This window comes from Dendrobates tinctorius, unplaced genomic scaffold (genome assembly GCF_039654945.1).
Source record: "Dendrobates tinctorius isolate UK_male_01 unplaced genomic scaffold, ASM3965494v1 ptg000010l, whole genome shotgun sequence".
NCBI classification, from domain to species: Eukaryota; Metazoa; Chordata; class Amphibia; order Anura; family Dendrobatidae; genus Dendrobates; species Dendrobates tinctorius.
In genome coordinates, this window is record NW_027361678.1 from 4,459,322 (window position 1) to 4,485,988 (window position 26,667).

Consider the following 26,667-nt stretch of genomic DNA (forward strand, 5'->3'; position numbering starts at 1 on the left):
GGGAATGGTCACCACCTGCATCAGCAAACTCAGCATCAATATAATTACACCAGTGGCCACTGGGGGAAAAAACTGACATTAACCCCAGATGGCATGAAAGGAAAAAAGTTTAAATGTGAGAATCCAATCTGCCACAGATCCAAAAATGGATCGTGACAAGAACTCTGTTTGCTAAAGTAGAAAAAATGTGGTTTTTTTCTGTACCAGAAATCTCTTTCTTGGGGTTTATGTTATCAGCAGAAGTATTTAAGATGGACCCTGGGAAGGTGTAGGCCATAATTGATTGGGTTCACATTCATGATCTTAAGGCTTTGCAGGGTATTTGTCACGCTCACCTCCCTGGTTCCGGCGCGTCCTGCGGCTTCTGTAGCCGCCGCTCTGACCGCTGCCGCCACAGCGCGTCCTGACCCTGCTCCTGCCACCGCCACGCCGCCCGCCTCTGCTGCGTCCCCTGTCACCATGACGTCGGCGGTCTCCGCTCTCCCCTGTGACTCCACGCTGTCCAGGCACTTCCGGTCACCTCATCCCGCCTCCTCTGCTCCTTCCCAGGTACGCAGGCGCACGCCCCCCAGACCAGGCGTCCTATCCCTCGGATCCTAGGCTCCGCCTCTCCCTAACCCGGAAGTCCACCTGCGTGCCCTATATCAGGCAGCCTCTCCCTAGGTTCCCTGCCTGATTATCAACTGTGCTTCGCGCTCTGATATCGGGTCCACGCTTCCTAGCGCTCTGTCTGTCTCTGTGCCTTGCACTCCTCCTGACTTCCCGCTGCCTATTAGTTACCCTCTCGTGTTCCTTTCCAGGTCTGCTCCGTTCCTGTCCTCATCCGCCTGTTCCAGCTTCCCTTCTGCTACCTGTTCCAGCATCCCTCCTGGTGGTCACCTCCATCCTCGCGGCTACAGCAGTCTCCCCTGTGGTCGTCTTCATTCCCCATCGGTTCTCCAGTCCTTCCCCTGCCTACGTCATCCTCCGGTTGTCCCCGGGTATCAGCTTCCGCGGCGATAGTCTCCCTTGGGTCTGCCCCTAACACTCCCTGTATAGGGGGTGGTCCACCTGGTCAGCTCGCCTAGGGGAGGTTCGTCGTCGCGGTCCTGAGGGTTCAGCTCCCGGAGGTTTGCAGCCTCACAGCATAACAGTATTCTGGGATTTGCCAACTATTACAGAAAATGTATCAAGGGGTTTTCACAGATTGCTAACTCTTTCAGCTCTGATCCGTTAACCTCCCGGTACTTTGACCTCGGAACGTTACCTGACTATGCTTTTGTCTCTTCCTTCTACGGCTTGGCTGTGAGAAGTGACTAACATCACAATGAATTTTAGTTCAGAATGCCACCCTTGATTTTACTTTCCACCTTCGACACCCATATTGTGCATCAAAAAATCTAAAATTAATTATTGGACTCATGGTTGCACTAATGGGGTCCTCAAATACTGTTTCCAATGTTGCCTATAAATGTGCAAGTCATTGGAGTGGTTTATCATTCTGAGTTCACATGGCATTTGTACAGTATATTTGGAATATGTTCTTGCATATGAGAAACAAATCATATTGCCTGTGTTCCACAACATTTGTCAAAAGGGAGTTCTTTTTGTATACTTATCGTTTTGGCATACCTTACTTAAAAACAGCATTACTGTAAATAGCGGAGGGGTCCATTATGCATCAATAATGCATCAGTTTTAGTAAATTCCTCCCAATATGTCCATGTACTATAGGAGCAATCAATTGACTTCAAAAGGCACTGTATAATTCTAAAATTTCCCTGTGATAGCGCAACAGGGAACATTTACACTTAATGCTGGGCTCAAGCACATATTATAACTGATCTGGTTTCTCAGCAGTAACCGATGTGATCAGTTTATTACTAGGGATCAGTGTGAACCCACTGTGTCACTGGCCGGGGTTTCCATGGATGGACATCACTAAGTGGCTACCTGGTCCTCACTAGGGCCTCTGATGGTGAGGATAGGCTTGGATCGCAGGATAGCCACCAGGTGCCACTCCAGGACAGAGTCTGGACTTGCAGCAGCTGACCGACGGGACAAAGCAGGGATACAATGTAAAAAGGGCACAGGCAAAGACATAGTCAGATAGTCCGAGGTCAGGGCAAGCACCACAGATTCAGAATACAAAGCCAAGATCAGGAGCGGAAAGATCAGATGGGACGGATGGACAAGCCGTACTGATAACAGGAGACAAAACAGGAACATACCTTGACTGAAAGCTAGTAACAATGCTGACTAGAACAAAAGCTCAGAGTGGAGGGAGAAGCTGCCTAATATACCCCCTGCTGGCAGCAGATGGGCCAGGGAAGCTAAACTCTGCAGGACTCAGCAAGACGGCCTTACAGGAGGAGAAGCAGAGCGGTGACTGCAGTGAATAGGACTGGGCTGAGAAGGCTTGCGAGGTACCGGCATGACACTAATAATAAAGTATTGTTCAAAATGGACAAGTCCTTTTAACCATAGGTAGTGAGGTTAAGGCAATCTACCCAGCTTCAAAAAAAACCCAATTGCTATGAGTTTTAAAATACTTTTCTAAGACCAGCAATCTGATAATTGAAATATTGGCAAGTTTGGCAAAATTGCCAACATTTGACAAGTTTTCAGAATTGTTCCAATCCATTGATTAACTGATAGAAAAGGGAAACATTTTCTATCACTCTGCTGTATTTCTCCCCTATGAGTTATTGGAAACTAAAATTTCAGTCTGTTTTGTAACCTCCATTGTCTTAAACAGTGGAAAATTAAGTTCTGAAATAGGACTTATGCAGCCACTTTATTATTGAATAGATAACATGAAAAAATATGCTCTTTAAATCCATCAAAAACAAGGCACCATATTTCATTCACCTTAGAAACCATAATAATTATATTAGAATTTGTGTTTTTTCCTTTGTGCGAAGAAGTGTAACAGCCGGATATTTACTGATGGCTTTTGGCATTGATCCATATAAACACTTTTGCATTAAGTCCAAAGGAATTAAACCCCGGAGGAGTTTCATGATTTCTATTCATGAGTTTATTTAAGTTCAGCAAAGAACACCTTTATAGGGGAATATTCAGTTTCTTCCTATAAAGACAGATCCAAGAATTGAGGGATATTTGTTTTTAGAATTTGCTCAACATCTCCCTAATGTGCCACTCTGCAAAAGCTGGATATTTGTTGATTGAGCAAGATCGCATTTTGAGAACTCAGCAAATACTCTCAAATTTTTGCTATATCTGACATCCCTTTTTCTTTTTTTTCGCATAGAAGAAAAATTGGACCATTTTTCACAAGTGAGCTGGATCTGATTTTCAGTCATTTTTGGCCTCTTTGTCACTTTCCACCATCAGTGTGGAATTTATTCCTTTTGTGCGCAATGAAATACCTATCCAGAATTCTCATAACCATTAAGCACTAAAAACAGACATCACTTGGGTGAAACACGGATAGAGTCAGAGTGCTGTTCTTTTTATGGACCTTTTCAATTGAATGTGTGATTTTAATTTGCAAATTAGATAAAAATGGTGACAGCTGGTCCACAAAAGAAAAAGCAAAAAAATAGATGTGTGAACTATGACCATAGACTACAATTGACATGTTGAAAATAATGGATAAAACACTTTCGCAAAATAAGGATGTCTGAATGTTGCTTAAGGGGAAAGTTTTCTTTAATTCCTATGAGATCACTTAATGAAGACACTTCAATTAACACAATGGAATTGGAGCGTACTAAGGAAGATGCTCAGTTCCAACACGTATACACAGACATAGACCAGAGTTACATTCGAGTAAGGGTCCCGATTCACTTAGCGACGCACCAGCGATCCCGACAGCGATACAACCCGGTAGAGATCGCTGGTGCGTCACTAAATGATCGCTAGTAAGCTGCAAACAGGCAGATCTCTTCAGCAATGCAGCAACGATCCAGCGATCAAACATAGCAATGTGCGCTGGCAAGCGGGACGCCGACAACGAAAAAATGGCCCAGGTCATTCCTGCACGATCAGCGATATCCAGCAGGGGGGCCGGTCGCTGCTTCGTGTCACGTGTAGTGAGGTCGCAGGCGAGATCGCTGTTGCGTCACAAAATCGGTGACGCATTAGTGATCTCACTAGCGATCTCACTATGTGAGACGGGGCCTTAACCCCTTCCCGACCTTTGATGCCACATAGGCATCATGAAAAGTCGTGCCAAAACAACCCATGATGTCAGTGTGGCGTCAAGAATTGATTGCCCCCCTGCGGATCGGGTGACCGGGTCACTGAAAGGTCACCCGACCCGCACACAGAAGACACCTTAGGGTTAACCACAGGGGGCGTGGCTTACCCCCCACATGCCTATGATTGCTCTGATTGGCTGTTAAAAGTGAAACTGCCAATCAGAGAGATTGTAATATTTTATCAATGAAATTTGATGAAATATTAGAAATCCAGCCATGGCCGATGCTGCAATAGCATCGGGCATGGCTGGAGACACTGAACCGACCCCCCCAACTGACGGACAGGACCGATCGGCCGCCGCCACCATTTGACGGCGCCGATCGGCAGCCGCTGTCAAAATCTGCTCCCCCGCCTTCCCGCCGGTCCCTCCCGCCCTCCGATCACCCCCTCTCACCCTGCACGGTGGCTCTGAAGTCCCTCTGGCTGTCCCGGTGTGCCGCTGTCCCAGATGATGTGCGCCGCCATTTTGGAAAATGCCGGGCGCATGCGCAGTGTGCCCGCCAGGAATCTGCGACCTGCAGATTCATTTATTTTGCAGTGATCAAAATAAAAAAGTAAATCACCGCCCCCCTTATCACCCCCATAGGTAGGGACATATAATAAAATAAAGAAAATATTTTTATTTTTCCATTAGGGTTAGAGTTAGGGCTAGGGTTAGGGTTAGGGCTAGGGCTAGGGTTAGGGTTAGGGCTAGGGTTAGGGTTGGAATTAGGGCTAGGGTTAGAATTAGGGTTAGGGTTGGAATTAGGGTTAGGGTTAGAAATAGGGTTAGGGTTAGAATTAGGGTTAGGCTTAGAATTAGGGTTAGGGTTGGAATTACGGTTAGGGTTGGAATTACAGTTAGGGTTGGAATTACGGTTAGGGTTGGAATTAGGGTTGGGATTAGGGTTAGGGGTGGGTTGGGGTTGGGATTACGGTTAGGCTTGTGGTTAGGGTTAGAGTTGGGATTAGGGCTAGGGGTGTGTTGGGGTTAGGGTTGTGGTTAGGGTTATGATTAGGGTTGGGATTAGGGTTAGGGGTGTGTTTGGGTTAGGGTTTGAGATAGAATTGAGGGGTTTCCACTGTTTAGGCACATCACAGGGTCTCCAAATGTGACATGGTGCCACCATTTACTCCAGCCAATTTTGCATTCCAAAAGTTAAACAGTGCTCCCTCCAATTCAAGCCCCAACATGCGCCCAAACAGTGGTTTACCCCCACATATGTGGTATCAGCACACTCAGGAAAAATTGCACAGCAAATTTGGGGGTCTAATTTCTCCTGGTACCCTTGGGAAAATAAAAAATTGGGGGCTTAAAAACTATTTTTGTGGAAAAAAAATATTTTTTATTTTCACGGCTCTGCGTTATAAACTTCTGTGAAGCACTTGGGGGTTCAAAGTGCTCACCACACATCTAGATTAGTTTCTTGGGTAGTCTAGTTTCCAAAATGGGGTCACTTGTGGGGGGTTTCCACCGTTTAGGTACATCAGGGTCTCTGTAAACGTAACATGGCTCCTGCAGACCATTCCATCAAGTCGGCATTTCAAAACGTCTCTATTAACCTTCCGAGCCACAACGTGTGCCCAAACAGTGGTATGGGGTACCAGCGCACTCAGGACAAACTGGACAACAACTTTTGGGGTCCAAATGTATCCTGTTACCCTTGTGAAAATAAATAGTGGGCTAAAAATCATTTTTTGAGGAAAATAATTTTTTTTTTATTTTCACGGCTCTGTTTTATAAACTTCTGTGAAGCACTTGGGGGTTCAAAGTGCTCACCACACATCTAGATTAGTTCCTTGGGTGGTCTAGTTTCCAAAATGGGGTCACTTGTGGGGGAGCTCTGATGTTTAGGCGCACAGTGGCTCTCCAAATGCGACATGGCAACCGATAAAAATTCAAGCATATTTTCTATTCAAAAAGTCAAATGGCGCTCCTTCCCTTCTGAGCCCTGCCGTGTGCCCAAACAGTGGTTTATGACCACATATGAGGTATAGGTGTACTCAGGAGAAATTGCCCAACAAAATTTAGGATCCATTTTATCCTATTACCCATGTGAAAATGGGAAAAATTGATGCTAAAAGAAAATATATGTTGGAAAAATTAAAATGTCCATTTTTTCCCTCCACGTTGCTTTAGTTCCTGTGAAGCACCTGAAGGGTTAATAATCTTCTTGAATGTAGTTTTGAGTAGCTTGAGGGGTGCAGTTTTCAGAATGGTGTCACTTTTGGGTATTTTCTGCCATATAGACCCCTCAAAGTGACATCAAATGTGAGGTGGTCCCTAAAAAAATGGTTTTGTAAATTTTACAGTAAAAATGAGAAATCGCTGGTCAACTTTTAACCCTTACAACTTCCTAACAAAAAAAGTGTTGTTTCCAAAATTGTGCTGATGTAAAGTAGACATGTGGGAAATGTTTTTTATTAACTATTTTGAGTCAGATAATTCTTTGGCTTAACAGAATAAAAATTCAAAATTTGAAAATTGCGAAATTTTTGCCAAATTTCCGTTTTTTTTCACAAATAAACGCAAAAATTATTGACCTAAATTTACCACTTACATGAAGCCCAATATGTCACGAAAAAACAATCTCGGAATCGCTAGAATACGTTGAAGCGTTCCTGAGTTATTACCTCATAAAGGGACACTGGTCAGAATTGCAAACATGGCCAGGTCATTAAGGTCAAAATAGGCTGGGTCATGAAGGGGTTAAGGTTTCAAAAGGTTGCAAAACTAATTCTTCGTCCTTGTTGGGAAGATTTCCCATAACATTTATGATAAGTGCCCACGTTGCAGAAATGCTGCGGACGTTTCCGCAACTCCCTGCTGCGGGTAAAATGCATGCAGAATTCGCATGCATTTTCCCGCAAAACACAAGCGTTTTGCAAGCGGTTTTAGCTTGCAGAACGCTTGCGCTTTCCAAGCGATTTTAAGCATTGCTTGGAAAAGTGATTGACAGGTTGGTCACACTTGTCAAGCATAGTGCTTGACAAGTGTGACCAACTTTTTACTATTGATGCTGCCTATGCAGTATAAATAGTAAAAGATAGAATGTTAAAAATAATTAAAAAAATAAAAAATAGGGATATACTTACCTTCTGGCGGCCCCAGGAGTCCTCAGCCACGTTGCTGGCAACTTCCTTCCCAGGCGTGCTTTGCGTGAAGGACCTTTGATGATGTAGGGGTGATTCTCTACGTGATCTGGGGTGATTCTCGCAAAGCACGCCTGGGAACGGAAGATGCCGGCAGCGTGGCTGAGAGGCGGGACGGACTCTGGGGGCCGCTAGAAGGTGAGTATATCCTGATTTTTTTATTTTAATTCTATTTTTTACAGAGATATGGTACCCAAGGCATGGGGAGAGTCATGCGTAAAGTGAGTGTCTCAATGCAATCCTATGGCTGTGGAATCACCGCATTTCCGCAGAAATAATAAACATGCTGCGGATTTTACCGCTATGCGATTCCGCAGCGGTAAAATCCGCAGCATTGACACAGCAACTGCGGAATCCCATAGGATTGCATGGGATGCGTTTTGTTAGCGTTTTTTAAGCATTTCCGCTTCGTAAAAAATGCGGCAAAAACGCTTGAAAAACGCAACATGGGCACACAGCCTTAAAGGAGTTGTCTGGCACAGAAAGTCAATGTTCATGTGCAGCGCTAGGACATTCTGAGTTAAGGGGAACTTTCAGGATCCTCAATGGAGGATTAAAAATGGATGAAAATCATATCTAGCACACTGATGAAAAACAGTTCACTTTCTCTGTCCATGAATGAGGCTTTATATTGTGAATTACAGTTTTAAAAAAGAGAAGGTTGTTTGAATGAGGATTTATGTTGTGAAACCCAGTTTGAAAAAAGGAAGGCTGTTTGAATGAGACTATATTGTGAATCACACTGTAAAACAAGAATGTTTGAATGAGGCTTTATATTGTGAACCACACTGTGAAAAAAAAGACGATTGAATGAGGCTTTATATTGTAAATCACAGGATAAAAAGGACATTGGGATTAAGCTTTATATTGTGAATCACAGATTTAAAAAAATAAAAGGACGTTTGAATAAGGATTTATATTGTGGCTTCCTATAAATACTCTTCCAAACTTGGTGTATGACAGACACAAACAAACCAATTGTCATGAAATTAGGTCCAAAAGTTTCAACTAAAGTAATGTTTTGGCAGGAAAAAAAAATAGCGCCCTGAAAAATTATGACAGCAACCTTATTGGTTACCACAAGTGTGAGCAGGTTGCTGGATGCAGTGATGGACAGGAGGTAGAGCAAGGGTTAACAACTTTAATAACGGACCAATCCACCAAAGGACCCATTGACCAGGAAAGAGCAAACAGGATATAGTTAATCAATCATTTTTATTATATTGGTAGTAGACATATTAAAAACCAATTTAAAAACAATGTGCACGTATAGGGACAATTTTACTACAATTGTAACACAATAAAATGGACCCAATTATATATACTATGTTCACATATGTATTCCTCATATATTAAAAAATGAAAAAACTTTTTGTGCAGGCAATAATTAAAGAAAAAAATTTGAAAAATGAAAACATTTTTCAATATATCATAAACAAAAAAGTGTAAGCAAGATGAAAAATCAGATTAAATCAAATAATTACTGCAATATAAAGCGCAATGTGCAGGGTTGATGAAGAGAGTAGCTATTTCTCGAAACGCGTCGGTATTGTGCCGCCTTTGAGCCACCATCTTATTCTCAGTGTGATGCCACGCTAGCCCCACCCCCATCACACACTGACTCCCTCAGCGTTGCTCTCGGCCGGAGCGCGCGAGGCAGCGGCAGTCTCCACTTCCATATGGAGTAGCAGCAGCAGCCCCCACAATGAGCACCCAAGCCTGCCTCACTGAGCACTGTCCCTGCAAGTAAGTGCACCAGAATCAAGCACCTCGTTCCACTAGCGGGCACAAGCTGTCACTAACGCTCATTCACTTTGCAGGACCTGTGCCATCATTTGTTTTGTACAGGATAAATCATTCTGACCTTGTCTGTTGAAATTGGCATGCAGTAAGGTCAGCATTCAGTTATCGTCCCAAACATCTATTTATCCCCCTCTTTTTTGGTGTTTCATTTTATTTTTCAACTATTATATTTTTTTACATCAGAAACAGGCTGCAACATTCCAATCTTAATATCTAGCAACGGCTACATTTACAGCATGTATTTTATATGGTTCTGACATACTCAAGTGAGTAAATTAAGCATAGCTCATTTTTTTTCTCTCTGAAACACACTAAGGCTAGTTTCACACTTGCTTTTTTTTGCAGCGCGTTTTTCCCGCAAAAAAACGCATTGAAAAAACGCATACAAAAGCATACAACTGCTGCGTTTTTTTCAAGCATTTTTTTGAGCATGCATGAAAAAAACGCAGCGTTTTTATGCGTTTGTATGCGTTTTTAGTGCGTTTTTACCGCGTTTGCGTTTTTTTCCAACATTAGGTGGCCCCTCACACTAACCCAAACCATGACTTTACTAACCCTAACCCTGACCCTAACCCTTAACCCTAACCCTGACCCTAACCCTAACCCTAACCCTGACCCTAACCCTTAACCAAACCATACTTAACCCTAACCCAAACCCTAAACCCTAACTAACCCTAACCCTGACCTTAACCCTGACCCTAACCCTAACCCTAACCCTGACCCTAACCCTAACCCTAACCCTGACCCTAACCCTTAACCAAACCATACTTAACCCTAACCCTGACCCTAACCCTGACCCTAACCCTTAACCAAACCATACTTAACCCTAACCCTGACCCTAACCCTGACCCTAACCCTAACCCTAACCCTAACCCTGACCCTAACCCTTAACCAAACCATACTTAACCCTAACCCTGACCCTAACCCTGACCGTAACCCTTAACCAAACCATACTTAACCCTAACCCTGACCCTAACCCTGACCCTAACCCTGACCATAACCCTAACCCTAACCCTGACCCTAACCCTAACCCTAACCCTTAACCAAACCATACTTAACCCTAACCCTGACCCTAACCCTGACCCTAACCCTAACCCTAACCCTAACCCTGACCCTAACCCTTAACCAAACCATACTTAACCCTAACCCTGACCCTAACCCTAACCCTAACCCTTAACCAAACCATACTTAACCCTAACCCTGACCCTAACCCTAACCCTAACCCTAACCCTAACCCTAACCCTAAACCCCCTTAACTAACCCTAACTTTACCCAAACCCCTAAATTCCATTGTCTAAACTAATGGTAAAAAAAAAAACGCATGTGCAAAAAAACGCATACATGAGCATGCCAGTGCGCACGTATGCGCATCCATAGGCTATAATGGCCAATTTTAGCGCAAAACGTGCGCATACGTGCGCATGCGCTTTTTTGCAGGGCCAAAAAATGCAACATGCTGCGTCTGGAAAATACAAACGCACACCCCAAAAAAACGCAGCGCATGAAAATCGCATACGTGCGCTTACCAGCGCGCAGGTATGCGCACCCATGTTAAATATAGGGGAAAAAACGCATGCGCACGTATGCGTTTTTTTCCAGCGCAAAAAAACGCAAATGTGAAACCAGCCTAACAAGTTCACCCCTATTTAACCCTATATTATCTACTCAGCAGTTTTGGCATCCAAATGAAAGGCAATATACATCAATGACAAAGTGAATAGTCTCAGGATACTGCTATACAACCACCACCATGTGATTTTTTCATACATCAGCAAGTGAGTACTGTTATATTATTTTTTCATTTCCCAGTATAACGTGGTGTATTTCTTTTCTTATCAGTTTATATAATTATTTTAGTAATTTATTTAATAATTTATTACTATTATATATTTCTATATGTGTATATATATATGCAAATATTTTATATATCATATATAATACTATATCTGGTGTTCGTGTATTTTTTACATAACTTTAATAACTGGAATACTAAACGCAGGGAGGTTAACAGTTAAATGAGGGAATAAATGGTTCAGTTTGCAGAGGATATTCAGGGTTAAAGAACAACCCCCAACGAACCTATCCATTACAGTAAATGGCTGCCAACTCTCCCCAGTCCCACAAGCTCGCTGTCTCGGGGTAATCCTTGACGCTGATCTCTCCTTCAAGCCACATATCCAAGCCCTTTTCACTTCCTGCCGACTTCAACTCAAAAATATTTCACGAATCCGTTCATTCCTCAACCAAAAATCTGCAAAAACCCTAGTCCATGCCCTCATCATCTCTCACCTTGACTACTGCAACCTCCTGCTCTGTGGCCTCCCCTCGAACACTCTCGCACCCCTCCAATCTATTCTAAACTCTGCTGCCCGACTAATCCACCTGTCCCCCCGCTATTCCCCAGCTTCTCCCTAACCATGACATACAAAGCCATCCACAGCCTGTCTCCTCCATACATCTGTGACCTCGTCTCCCGGTACTTTCCTGCACGCAATCTCCGATCCTCACAAGATCTTAAAGATCTCCTTCTCTACTCCCCTCTTATCTCCTCTTCCCATAATCACATACAAGATTTCTCTCGCGCATCACCCCTACTCTGGAACGCTCTACCACAACATATCAGACTCTCACCTACCATCGAAAACTTCAAAAAGAGCCTGAAGACCCACCTCTTCCGACAAGCCTATAACCTGCAGTAGCCACCGATCGACCAAACCGCTGCATGACCAGCTCTACCCTCGCCTACTGTATTCTCACCTATCCCTTGTAGATTGTAAGCCTTCGCGGGCAGGGTCCTCTCTCCTCCTGTACCAGTTATGACTTGTATTGTTTAACATTATTGTACTTGTTTTTACTATGTATACCCCTCCTTACATGTAAAGCGCCATGGAATAAATGGCGCTATAACAATAAATAATAATAATAATAACAACAACAGATAGAGTAATGGCAGTTCTGTTGAATTCTGGCTAGAAAGTCAGTAGCTCCTCAGATTATGAAGTCACTAGCGCAAACAACGGCAGGTGCGGTGTCTTTTCCAGTGGGATCCTGTAGACCACAATGCCTCATCTGTCGGTCTCCGGTACCATCCGCTGCCCCTAGTCCATATGCCGCAGTGTCTGACAAGGGTGCGGGCCACAATCCAGTATGAGCCCAATGTGGTTCATCAAATAAACAATGGCAAAGTCAGGGTGCAAGTGTCTGTCCCGTACCCGGTCACTCTTATGTGGCACGTACACTATATTCACGAACATGGAGCGTACGGCACCTTGCTCTCTGGTAGTCACCGGGCACACACTGTACCTTTCTCTGTAGTCACCGAGCACACACTGCACGTCTCTCTCTCTTTCTGATCCCCGCCTTTGGCGGCGCGAGACAGCGGACGCTGGCCTGCACGATGCTGATGCTCCCAGAACGGAGCACTCCTCTCCCTGGCTGCTGCTGAGCGCACGGCTTCCCTCTGTGCAGCTGTCCCTCTGCAGAGGTCGGGGTACCCTCTCAGTGCGGCCTGTTGTAGTGCCGGTACTCTGAGTCTGGAGCGGGGAGCGCCGCTCACCTGAATGCGCACTGCCCCAGGTTGGCACCAAAGGCATCACTTTTTCTCTTATAGAACCCTGCCTCCCCGGGTCAAGAGATGGGTCCGGCTTCTCATTGCTTCCCCCAGGCAACAGGGGATGCAGCCTTAACAGCTCCAGACCCGACACGTAAGTACCCTTACACATGCATTTGCCCGAGTTTTAAAAATCTCAGTAATGTCTGTTGAAGGATCAAAATGAAAAAAGAAGCACAAAAAGCAAATATATACAATATTCTCTTAATAATATTAATATATTGTTTTGCAGTTTATTCTATTTAATGTTAATTTTTTAAAAATATTATATTCTGTATTTATTATATTATTATTATAGTATTTATCATTGTTTTCATTCTAACAATCAAAATAAACATAGCATTATCTTACAAAGTCCCAGGTCAATGAGGAGTTAAGTATCCAATGGACCGCTGGAAGACATAACATCCTATGTATGAAGTTCATTTTCTTGAAGGTGATAGTGTTTTGAACATGACTGACATTTTTATTGCCCTGACCAGACTTAAAATGATTATAGAAGTTAGAAAGCTCGTGACAGGTGATTTTTTCTTATTCCTGGGGGCGAGTTGCCCCAGACAGTTAATGGGTTAGACATCTATTAGCACTGCTTACAAAATAACCGCTGAAAATGTTGCTTGCAGCAATGACTTTGCGCTTCATGATGCAAATCCTGTTTTCAGCTTGGCAAAGTTGTCTAAATTCCCAGGAATTGCGTGCTTTAAAAAAGGTATGGAAGTTTTTACAGAGCCAAAGGCAAGATGGTCAACTGAGATTTTGGATCAACACTGAAAATGTTACATAGTATTGCTGTAGTACAAGATGATATGTGTGGCTCATGATTAATGGCAATGGAAAGAATTTATATTTTTGAGGGAGGACGAACAGTATTAGGATTTCATCAAAACAAATTATCAGGGTTTTCAATAAATGTAAATATTTTCTGGCACAAAAAGCAGGATGTATTCACAATATATTGGCCACGTAATGGTTACCAGTTTTCATGGAAAAGAAAAAAGTTTTATTTTCTTTTTCTTATGAGGTTGATGATTGAAAGACAAACCTTGACATCATTGACTATGGAATCTAAGTGTTTAAGAGTTATTGCCACAGGAGGTCGGCTGTCAATCATACCCATCCTCATACAAATTATAGCATGGATACAACTTTTCTGCCCCTAGTGTTAGTCTGTCGACTCAGTAGTGGAAATATACATTGGATATCCTTATACTCAATAATGAAACTAGAGATTGATGGGCCCCGATGCAAAATTTGGACCTGCTTATTGGTCAGATGTATGAGACCTTGCAGCGTTCTAGATCCTGTAAAGACATAGATGTTCACCCACCATGTAATAATGTCCCCTGACCTAACTCCTTCCTATAATAATCTCATTCATTCTGGTCCCCTTCCAGTAATATCCTCATCCTGGCCCCTTCCAGAAAAAATGTCCCCCTTCTTGGGGCCCTTCCTGTAATAATGTCACCATCTTGATCTCCCATCAAATAATGTCTCCCATCCTGGGCCTCTTCCTGGTATAATGTTCCCCATCATGTAATAATGTTCCCAGTCCTGTGCTCTTTATTTAATGCCCCCCATCTGAGGCCCCATCCTTTAACAATGTCCCCTATCCTGGGCCTCTTCCATTAATAATGTCACCATCTTGGTCTCCCATCAAACAATGTCTCCCATCCTAGGTCTCTTCCTGGTATAAAATTCCCCTTCATGTAATAATGTCCCCAGTCCTGTGCTCTTTAGTTAATGTCCCCCATCTTTGGCCCCATCTTATAACAATGTCCACCAACCTGGTCCCCTTCCGCGAATAATGTCACCATCTTGGTCTCCCATCAAACAGTGTCTCCCATCCTGGGCCTCTTCCTGGTATAATGTTCCCCATCATGTAAAACTGTCACCAGTCCTGGGCCCTTTATTTAATGTCCCCCATCTTGGGCCCCATCCTATAACAATTTTCCCCATTCTGGGCCCCTTCCTTGGATGATGTCCCTCATCCTGGGAACCATGCTGGTATAATCTGCCCCATCCTAGTACAATTCCCCTCATCCTAGTATAAAAAAATAAGTTGAGTGAAGCAGCACATCCAAATGTACCTTGTCTTTATGCACAGCCAAGTGAAATTGGCACTGGCATTGGCGGCCCCCTTCCCACACACACCTGGTCGTGTTCGCACCCTCTGCAATATCAAAAGGTACGCCCCTGATAATATATTTTTTTTACTACCAGTTCAATTTAGAAGTTTGTTTACTGTGTATACTAGACACCTTAAATCTGCATTATATCCTAGCCGATGACCACTATACATAAATTTTTCTTTCTATTAAGTAAAGAAAGGAGTTTCAGCCCATCCAAGGCTTTCGTCAGCAGTGCTGAATGGGCTGAAACTTGTCAATTTGTTCATTTATCTACTGCATAAAAAAGAACATTTATGTGAGTGCCGGGTCCTTCTTGATCCTCTAATGTCAGATCCATACTTCCTGTTCTGTGCAGATGACTTTCCAGCAGTCTCATTATCGTCACAGAAAGGATAACTATGAAGGAAGGAAAGTACATCTATAGAGCATAAATAATACAGGATTTACGGTTCACAATAGAAGATGTCTTAGTTCACCTCCTCTTCCTCCCGTCACAATGACCTTTGCACAGATCATAGCATACCTAGAAAATTTTACTATACGTGTCAATGAGTTAGAGCCAGTCTATTGCTGTCCATGTTGATGGTGTTGCTGAAAAGAACTGGAATTTTGAGCCTAATATTAGGCCTAGTGGCCATTATGAAAAATTGCAAGTTTTTGCATTTTTCAATAAAGATAATATGAAAAAAAGTTAAAAAAATTCCTAAAAAATTAATTTAATGTAAAACCCAGCTTTTTAAAAAATGTATTTACAGTATTCCCTTTGGGATTGTCAAAGGTAGGGGAATATTCTTGTCTCTCTAGAAGCTTTCCCTTTAAAAGATATTCTAACTTGGCTCATGCAATTAAAATAAAGTCCAACAGGTGAGCAAATTATTTCTCCCAATTTGTCAGGCATTAGAATACAGTGGTAGAAATATAAAAAAATAAAATAAAATAATTCACCCCATTTTTCCTAATTCCTGATTTTGGATACTAACCTTTCACTAAATCAAAAATATTCTCCAACGATCCTATGGCAATATTGCTGCCATCACGCTGGCACAATTTAATCATCATTGATCTGAGTGGAAATGATATGAAGGTGTCCTTGATGTGATTGCACCTGTACACTCATTTTCTTCTCTCGCACAGAAAAGAAAAATTACAAACAACAAACTGCGAACAGCCGCGCTGACCCCTTCAGTAGAACGCTTAAATATTCCTGTGCTGTGCCAAGTCTACATGTGCAAAGTAAATATTTTAATCCCTAATTAATCACTTTGGTTAAATTGGTAACACAGAAGTCTGACAAAATAATATGAAATTTCCTTCATGAATAATTGTTCAGCTCAGGGAATTGTGGGTAAAGTCAATAGTTTGACCTTCCGTCCCTTCTACTTTAAAGCTCTGTTATAATATATTGCAAACTTTTATTTATTTTTGTTTTTTGTTGTTAAAGTTTACGACAAGGTCAGTGCTATCAGTTTTAGTGAATATAATGTTAACTAGTGCATGTATATATAATACACAATCTCATTGTCCTAATTTCTAACGAAAGATGGGTTGATGAAAAAAAGAAAATGTTTTAAAAAAGTTAAACTTAATTCTTCATCCCTTCTGGCCACTTTTCCTCCCCATCCTCCATTGTTGTATGATTGCTTGTTTTTTTGCAACATTAGTTGTACTTTTGCATGACACCATTCATTTTATCTGTTATTGTACTAAAAAAAGGAAAAAAAATGAAAAAAAAATCTATGTGGGCTAAAAAACCCCTCTGTCTTTTATTATATGGAAAAACAGTACCGTAGATATCAGCGTCATTGTGTACGTGTGGCATACATGTCGCAACAGTATCACACATACCAGCGCCTGGGAATCAGTGATACTGATCGAGCTGTTCCCCGGCGCCAGGTGCTAAAGACAGCTCAGATCATTGTCCCCTGCTCAAGCAGCGCTATCAGGAGACAATAATGAGAGTTGTATTTAACTGATAACAGTGAGAGAAGAAGGTGGCTGATGAATGGACTTTACATTTGCTGTGTGATTATTTACCATGTAACTATAGGATTAGTGATGGATGGGTATTAGAGTTGAGCGACTTTTGTTTTTTTAGGGTCGAGTTTCGTTTCATGAAACCCGACTTTTCCAAAAGTCGGGTCGAGCAAAATCGGTCGACTATAGGGAAAAGTCGGGGTTCCGACCGAAACACGAAACCCAATGTAAGTCAATGGGGAATTAAAGTCGGCAGTGAAAGGAGGACAGGAAACACACCTACAGTGCCCATTTGAATGCCAAAAGCATCAATTCTAGAGTTGAGCGAAACGGGTCGAAAAAATTCAAAAGTCGCCGACTTTTGGCAAAGTCGGGTTTCATGAAACGAAACCCGACCCTAGGATGAGGTCGACCACGAGGTCGGCGACTTACGCGCCAAAGTCGCGTTTCAAAAGTTTGTTTTGCGCTCTTTTTCAGCCAATCAGGATCCACGGACACTGTGGGCAACGTGATGACATAGGCACGGGTCACCACCATCTTTCAGAAGGGCATGCAAGTGATTGGCTTGCTTTGGTGGTCGTCACAGGGGGTATAAAAGGGCGTGCACGCCGACCGCCATCTTACTTCTGCCGATCTTAGTATAGGGAGAGGTTGCTGCTGATTCTGTAGGGAGAGCGTTAGGCAGGGAAGAAGACAAAAAAACTGCTTCTGCTGCTAGCGATTTGGCCTGCACAACACACAAGTCACTGTGTGTGCAGTGCAAGGGGAGGCTATATTGTGGTGTATCAGTGGTGTTGGTTGTTGGGCTGCCTTCTAAGGCTTCCTGACACGCTGGCATTGCTGTTTACCCACTGCTCCGCAAAATGCTTTTTTAAAAGCAATCCAATCTCCCTTATCCTCTTGTCACTTTGGTCACAGGCAGCTGTGCCATCGAGCGTGTCACATAGCGCTCAGATATCAGTGGGCCGCACACAATCCACAAGTGTCCAGTGTCCAAAAGTGTACGCAGAGATTCAAAATCCCCATTATCCTCTCGTCACTTTGGTCACAGGCAGCTGTGCCATCGAGCGTGTCACATAGCGCTCAGATATCAGTGGGCCGCACACAATCCACAAGTGTCCACTGTCCACAAGTGTACGCAGAGATTCAAAATCTCCATTATCCTCTCGTCACTTTGGTCACAGGCAGCTGTGCCATCGAGCGTGTCACATAGCGCTCAGATATCAGTGGGCCGCACACAATCCACAAGTGTCCACTGTCCACAAGTGTACGCAGAGATTCAAAATCTCCATTATCCTCTCGTCACTTTGGTCACAGGCAGCTGTGCCATCGAGCGTGTCACATAGCGCTCAGATATCAGTGGGCCGCACACAATCCACAAGTGTCCAGTGTCCAAAAGTGTACGCAGAGATTCAAAATCTCCATTATCCTCTCGTCACTTTGGTCACAGGCAGCTGTGCCATCGAGCGTGTCACATAGCGCTCAGATATCAGTGGGCCGCACACAATCCACAAGTGTCCAGTGTCCAAAAGTGTACGCAGAGATTCAAAATCTCCATTATCCTCTCGTCACTTTGGTCACAGGCAGCTGTGCCATCGAGCGTGTCACATAGCGCTCAGATATCAGTGGGCCGCACACAATCCACAAGTGTCCACTGTCCACAAGTGTACGCAGAGATTCAAAATCTCCATTATCCTCTCGTCACTTTGGTCACAGGCAGCTGTGCCATCGAGCGTGTCACATAGCGCTCAGATATCAGTGGGCCGCACACAATCCACAAGTGTCCAGTGTCCAAAAGTGTACGCAGAGATTCAAAATCTCCATTATCCTCTCGTCACTTTGGTCACAGGCAGCTGTGCCATCGAGCGTGTCACATAGCGCTCAGATATCAGTGGGCCGCACACAATCCACAAGTGTCCACTGTCCACAAGTGTACGCAGAGATTCAAAATCTCCATTATCCTCTCGTCACTTTGGTCACAGGCAGCTGTGCCATCGAGCGTGTCACATAGCGCTCAGATATCAGTGGGCCGCACACAATCCACAAGTGTCCACTGTCCACAAGTGTACGCAGAGATTCAAAATCTCCATTATCCTCTCGTCAATTTGGTCACAGGCAGCTGTGCCATCGAGCGTGTCACATAGCGCTCAGATATCAGTGGGCCGCACACAATCCACAAGTGTCCACTGTCCACAAGTGTACGCAGAGATTCAAAATCTCCATTATCCTCTCGTCACTTTGGTCACAGGCAGCTGTGCCATCGAGCGTGTCACATAGCGCTCAGATATCAGTGGGCCGCACACAATCCACAAGTGTCCAGTGTCCAAAAGTGTACGCAGAGATTCAAAATCTCCATTATCCTCTCGTCACTTTGGTCACAGGCAGCTGTGCCATCGAGCGTGTCACATAGCGCTCAGATATCAGTGGGCCGCACACAATCCACAAGTGTCCAGTGTCCAAAAGTGTACGCAGAAATTCAAAATCTCCATTATCCTCTCATCACTTTGGTCACAGGCAGCTGTGCCATCGAGCGTGTCACATAGCGCTCAGATATCAGTGGGCCGCACACAATCCACAAGTGTCCACTGTACACAAGTGTACGCAGAGATTCAAAATCTCCATTATCCTCTCGTCACTTTGGTCACAGGCAGCTGTGCCATCGAGCGTGTCACATAGCGCTCAGATATCAGTGGGCCGCACACAATCCACAAGTGTCCAGTGTCCAAAAGTGTACGCAGAGATTCAAAATCTCCATTATCCTCTCGTCACTTTGGTCACAGGCAGCTGTGCCATCGAGCGTGTCACATAGCGCTCAGATATCAGTGGGCCGCACACAATCCACAAGTGTCCACTGTCCACAAGTGTACGCAGAGATTCAAAATCTCCATTATCCTCTCGTCACTTTGGTCACAGGCAGCTGTGCCATCGAGCGTGTCACATAGCGCTCAGATATCAGTGGGCCGCACACAATCCACAAGTGTCCACTGTCCACAAGTGTACGCAGAGATTCAAAATCTCCATTATCCTCTCGTCACTTTGGTCACAGGCAGCTGTGCCATCGAGCGTGTCACATAGCGCTCAGATATCAGTGGGCCGCACACAATCCACAAGTGTCCAGTGTCCAAAAGTGTACGCAGAGATTCAAAATCTCCATTATCCTCTCGTCACTTTGGTCACAGGCAGCTGTGCCATCGAGCGTGTCACATAGCGCTCAGATATCAGTGGGCCGCACACAATCCACAAGTGTCCAGTGTCCAAAAGTGTACGCAGAGATTCAAAATCTCCATTATCCTCTCATCACTTTGGTCACAGGCAGCTGTGCCATCGAGCGTGTCACATAGCGCTCAGATATCAGTGGGCCGCACACAATCCACAAGTGTCCACTGTACACAAGTGTACGCAGAGATTCAAAATCTCCATTATCCTCTCGTCACTTTGGTCACAGGCAGCTGTGCCATCGAGCGTGTCACATAGCGCTCAGATATCAGTGGGCCGCACACAATCCACAAGTGTCCAGTGTCCAAAAGTGTACGCAGAGATTCAAAATCTCCATTATCCTCTCGTCACTTTGGTCACAGGCAGCTGTGCCATCGAGCGTGTCACATAGCGCTCAGATATCAGTGGGCCGCACACAATCCACAAGTGTCCACTGTCCACAAGTGTACGCAGAGATTCAAAATCTCCATTATCCTCTCGTCACTTTGGTCACAGGCAGCTGTGCCATCGAGCGTGTCACATAGCGCTCAGATATCAGTGGGCCGCACACAATCCACAAGTGTCCACTGTCCACAAGTGTACGCAGAGATTCAAAATCTCCATTATCCTCTCGTCACTTTGGTCACAGGCAGCTGTGCCATCGAGCGTGTCACATAGCGCTCAGATATCAGTGGGCCGCACACAATCCACAAGTGTCCACTGTCCACAAGTGTACGCAGAGATTCAAAATCTCCATTATCCTCTCGTCACTTTGGTCACAGGCAGCTGTGCCATCGAGCGTGTCACATAGCGCTCGGATATCAGTGGGCCGCACACAATCCACAAGTGTCCAGTGTCCAAAAGTGTACGCAGAGATTCAAAATCTCCATTATCCTCTCGTCACTTTGGTCACAGGCAGCTGTGCCATCGAGCGTGTCACATAGCGCTCAGATATCAGTGGGCCGCACACAATCCACAAGTGTCCACTGTCCACAAGTGTACGCAGAGATTCAAAATCTCCATTATCCTCTCGTCACTTTGGTCACAGGCAGCTGTGCCATCGAGCGTGTCACATAGCGCTCAGATATCAGTGGGCCGCACACAATCCACAAGTGTCCACTGTCCACAAGTGTACGCAGAGATTCAAAATCTCCATTATCCTCTCGTCACTTTGGTCACAGGCAGCTGTGCCATCGAGCGTGTCACATAGCGCTCAGATATCAGTGGGCCGCACACAATCCACAAGTGTCCACTGTCCACAAGTGTACGCAGAGATTCAAAATCTCCATTATCCTCTCGTCACTTTGGTCACAGGCAGCTGTGCCATCGAGCGTGTCACATAGCGCTCAGATATCAGTGGGCCGCACACAATCCACAAGTGTCCAGTGTCCAAAAGTGTACGCAGAGATTCAAAATCTCCATTATCCTCTCGTCACTTTGGTCACAGGCAGCTGTGCCATCGAGCGTGTCACATAGCGCTCAGATATCAGTGGGCCGCACACAATCCACAAGTGTCCACTGTCCACAAGTGTACGCAGAGATTCAAAATCTCCATTATCCTCTCGTCACTTTGGTCACAGGCAGCTGTGCCATCAAGCGTGTCACATAGCGCTCAGATATCAGTGGGCCGCACACAATCCACAAGTGTCCACTGTCCACAAGTGTACGCAGAGATTCAAAATCTCCATTATCCTCTCGTCACTTTGGTCACAGGCAGCTGTGCCATCGAGCGTGTCACATAGCGCTCAGATATCAGTGGGCCGCACACAATCCACAAGTGTCCACTGTCCACAAGTGTACGCAGAGATTCAAAATCTCTATTATCCTCTCGTCACTTTGGTCACAGGCAGCTGTGCCATCGAGCGTGTCACATAGCGCTCAGATATCAGTGGGCCGCACACAATCCACAAGTGTCCACTGTCCACAAGTGTACGCAGAGATTCAAAATCTCCATTATCCTCTCGTCACTTTGGTCACAGGCAGCTGTGCCATCGAGCGTGTCACATAGCGCTCAGATATCAGTGGGCCGCACACAATCCACAAGTGTCCACTGTCCACAAGTGTACGCAGAGATTCAAAATCTCCATTATCCTCTCGTCACTTTGGTCACAGGCAGCTGTGCCATCGAGCGTGTCACATAGCGCTCAGATATCAGTGGGCCGCACACAATCCACAAGTGTCCAGTGTCCAAAAGTGTACGCAGAGATTCAAAATCTCCATTATCCTCTCGTCACTTTGGTCACAGGCAGCTGTGCCATCGAGCGTGTCACATAGCGCTCAGATATCAGTGGGCCGCACACAATCCACAAGTGTCCAGTGTCCAAAAGTGTACGCAGAGATTCAAAATCTCCATTATCCTCTCGTCACTTTGGTCACAGGCAGCTGTGCCATCGAGCGTGTCACATAGCACTCAGATATCAGTGGGCCGCACACAATCCACAAGTGTCCACTGTCCACAAGTGTACGCAGAGATTCAAAATCTCCATTATCCTCTCGTCACTTTGGTCACAGGCAGCTGTGCCATCGAGCGTGTCACATAGCGCTCAGATATCAGTGGGCCGCACACAATCCACAAGTGTCCACTGTCCACAAGTGTACGCAGAGATTCAAAATCTCCATTATCCTCTCGTCACTTTGGTCACAGGCAGCTGTGCCATCGAGCGTGTCACATAGCGCTCAGATATCAGTGGGCCGCACACAATCCACAAGTGTCCACTGTCCACAAGTGTACGCAGAGATTCAAAATCTCCATTATCCTCTCGTCACTTTGGTCACAGGCAGCTGTGCCATCGAGCGTGTCACATAGCGCTCAGATATCAGTGGGCCGCACACAATCCACAAGTGTCCACTGTCCACAAGTGTACGCAGAGATTCAAAATCTCCATTATCCTCTCGTCACTTTGGTCACAGGCAGCTGTGCCATCGAGCGTGTCACATAGCGCTCAGATATCAGTGGGCCGCACACAATCCACAAGTGTCCACTGTCCACAAGTGTACGCAGAGATTCAAAATCTCCATTATCCTCTCGTCACTTTGGTCACAGGCAGCTGTGCCATCGAGCGTGTCACATAGCGCTCAGATATCAGTGGGCCGCACACAATCCACAAGTGTCCACTGTCCACAAGTGTGTGCAGAAATTCTAAAACTCCCCCGTCCTATAGACACCTTGTACCTTGTTTTACATTACTATATAGTTTGTTGGATTTTGTCTACATTTCTACCAAAAATGAGGAAGGCTGGTGGAAGAGGCCGTGGAATTGGGCGGGGGTTGGCAGCTGGTAATGATGGTGTTGGTGGTGGATCTGATGGTAGTGGCAAGAGCAAAATAGGACCAAATGCAGGAGGTGCTGACCCTGCGTCATCGTCTGTCTACATAAGGCCTCGAACGCTTAGTTTTCTAGGAGTTGGCAAACCGCTTTTAAAGGCAGAGCATCAGGAAAAAGTTTTGTCTTACATTGCTGACTCAGCCTCCAGCTCTATCGCCTCCTCTTCTTCAGTTGTAAAAAGTAAAAGCACTGAGTCGTCATTGGAGGCTCATGTTCATGAACCACACCTTTCCTTGTGTCCTTCACCCCAACCAAGATTGAAGGATGACGCAGGCCATACTACTGATTACTCCATGGAGCTGTTTTCACATACCATGCCTGGATTATCAAGTCAAATGGTGAATTACCCAGGCCAAGATGAATCTGACATGGAGTGCACTGATGCACAGCCGCTGATGGATGAGTCTGCTGGTACATTCACTCAGAGCACTACATTGTCCTCGCAGTGTACAGAGCCAGATTTTGACCCTGATGAGACTCAGGTGCCCCTTCCCGCACACTATACCACCATACACGGTGACACAGAGAAAGGTGCACATGACATAGAAGAGGAGGTGATGGATGACCCAGTTGTTGACCCAGATTGGCATCCATTGGGGGAAGAGGGTGCTGCTTCCAATAGCTCAGATGAGGAGCATCCACAGCAGACATCGATATCGCAACAGCTGTTATCTGGCAGGCCCGGAGCACTCCAAAGACAGGTTCCAAACATCAAAAGAGTTGCTGGACAGCTTGTCCAGAGGGTCAAAAGATCACAGCGTGCTAGGCCGCAAAATGTCTGCCAAAGTAGGAAGAGTGCAGTGTGGCACTTTTTTGAACAAAATCCTCATGATCAGGCCAAGGTTATCTGTAAGAAGTGCGCAAAGACCTTTCGCCGAGGGAAAAATCTGAAAAATTTGAATACCAGTTGCATGCTTAGACATTTAACCAGCATGCACTTGCAAGCGTGGACATAACACCAAACCTCAAGTGCCACATGTGCAACTGATCACAACGAAGGTAGTCAGCAACGCTACATTGTTTCCCCCACTGTAAGCACACCGGTTAGCACAGCAGCAAATGTTGAGGTGTTGTTGCAAGGCCACAGCAGTCAGGGAATCCCACTGTTATATCAACGAAAGACTGATTCTAGGCCATCAGAAAGAACACCAACTCCATCACCATCATCAACCCTCTCTCAGTCCGCCCTGTCCACCGCTACTTCCACCATATGCAGCTCTCAAGTCCAGCTCACCCTCCCAGACACTATGAGTAGGTCAAGAAAATACTCAGTCTCTCATCCGCGTACACTGGGTTTGAACGCCCACATTGCCAAACTAATCTCGTTTGAGATGATGCCCTTTCGGTTGGTGGAAAGCACAGCTTTCCGCGAACTCATGGCCTATGCAGTACCACGCTATGACTTACCCAGTCGCCACTTCTTCTCTCGCAAAGCCATCCCAGCCCTCCACCATCATGTGAAAGACCGCATTGTCCATGCACTCAAGCAGTCAGTGAGTGGAAAGGTGCACCTCACAACTGATGCATGGTCCAATCGGCATGGCCAGGGCCGTTACGTGTCCATCACTGCGCACTGGGTTAATGTGGTGGATGCAGGGTCCACAGGGGACAGCGGTGGTGGGACAGTGCTGCCTAGCCCACGGTCTAGGAAACAGTTGGCTGTAGGCGTTCGACCCTCCTCCTCCTCCTCCTCCTCCTCCAGAAGCGACAGCTCGTCCACAGAGCGCAGTCGTACGAGCACTCCATCTGCAGCTGCCACTGTTGCACACGATGTGTCCCCCTATCGAGCAGCTAGTGGAAAGCGTCAGCAGGCTGTGTTGCAGATGATGTGTTTGGGCGACAGACACACCGCCGAGGTGCTGGCCGAGTACTTGAAGCGACAAACTGAGTCATGGCTGGGCAGTGTACATCTTGAGGCAGGCAAGGTAGTTAGTGATAACGGCCGTAATTTTGTGGCAGCCATAGCCCTTTCAAAACTCAGCCACATACCTTGCTTGGCTCACACCTTGAACCTGGTGGTGCAGTGCTTCCTCAAAAATTATCCGGAGTTAACAGCCCTGCTCCAGAAGGTGCGAAGACTGTGCGCGCACATCCGCCGGTCGCCTGTAGACTCCGTTCGTATGCAGAAGCTGCAGCGATTGCTCCACCTTCCCAACCACCGCCTCATTATCGACATTGCAACAAGGTGGAACTCCACCCTGCACATGGTGGAGCGGCTGTGCGAGCAGAGGCAGGCCATAATGCATTTGTGGGAGGATACACGACCAGGCACTTTGAGAGCAGACATGGAGTTGACAGGCGTGCAGTGGTCGAAGCTGAAAGACCTTTGTAAAGTCCTTCAGTGTTTTGAGGAATGCACACGGCTGGTAAGCGCAGACGACGCCATCCTAAGCATGAGCATCCCACTTATGCGTCTGCTCATGCAAACTTTGACGCACCTTAAGGAGCAGGCGTCTGCAGCCAATGTTGATGAGGAGGAAGAGGAGGAGGGAATCCTTGATGACATTCAGCCATTGTCTGCTCTGGGACCTCTCCTGGACGAGGTGGAGGAAGAAGAGGAGGAGGAGGAGAAGGATGATGGGGATGATTACTTAGGGGAGGAGGATGCATCTCGTGGGGCAAGTGAAAATGTTGGCGTGGCAAGGTCTGGTACAGGGTTTGTGCGTGACTGGAGGGATGTGGATTTGCCAGAAAGTGCTCCTCCACCCAGCACTCGCAGTGCATCATTGACACCGGGAACATTGGCCCACATGTCAGATTATGCCTTGCGGATCCTAAAAAGGGACCCCCGCATTGCCAAAATGATGAACGATGACGACTACTGGTTGGCCAGCATCCTGGATCCACGCTATAAAGGCAAATTACAAAACATCATGCCACAGGAGAACCTTGACCTAATATTGGCTAATAAACAAGCAACTCTGGTAAATCGGTTGCTTGAGGCATTCCCAGCACACAGCAGCGGTGATGGTTCTCACACGAGTCGTACGGGCCGGGGGCAGCTTGGCAGAGGTGTTCGTGGTGCACACAGCAGAAGTGGCGTTGGAGACAGGGGTTTCATGACAATGTTGTGGACTGATTTTTCAAATACCGCTCACACAACTGGTAATACTGCATCGATGGAAAGTGACAGGAGACAGCAGTTGTCAACTATGGTTACAACCTACTTTTCCTCCCATATCGATGTTCTCCCACACAGGTCATTCCCCTTTGACTATTGGGCCGCTAAACTGGACACCTGGCCTGAATTGGCCCAATATGCCTTACAGGAGCTCGCTTGCCCAGCTGCAAG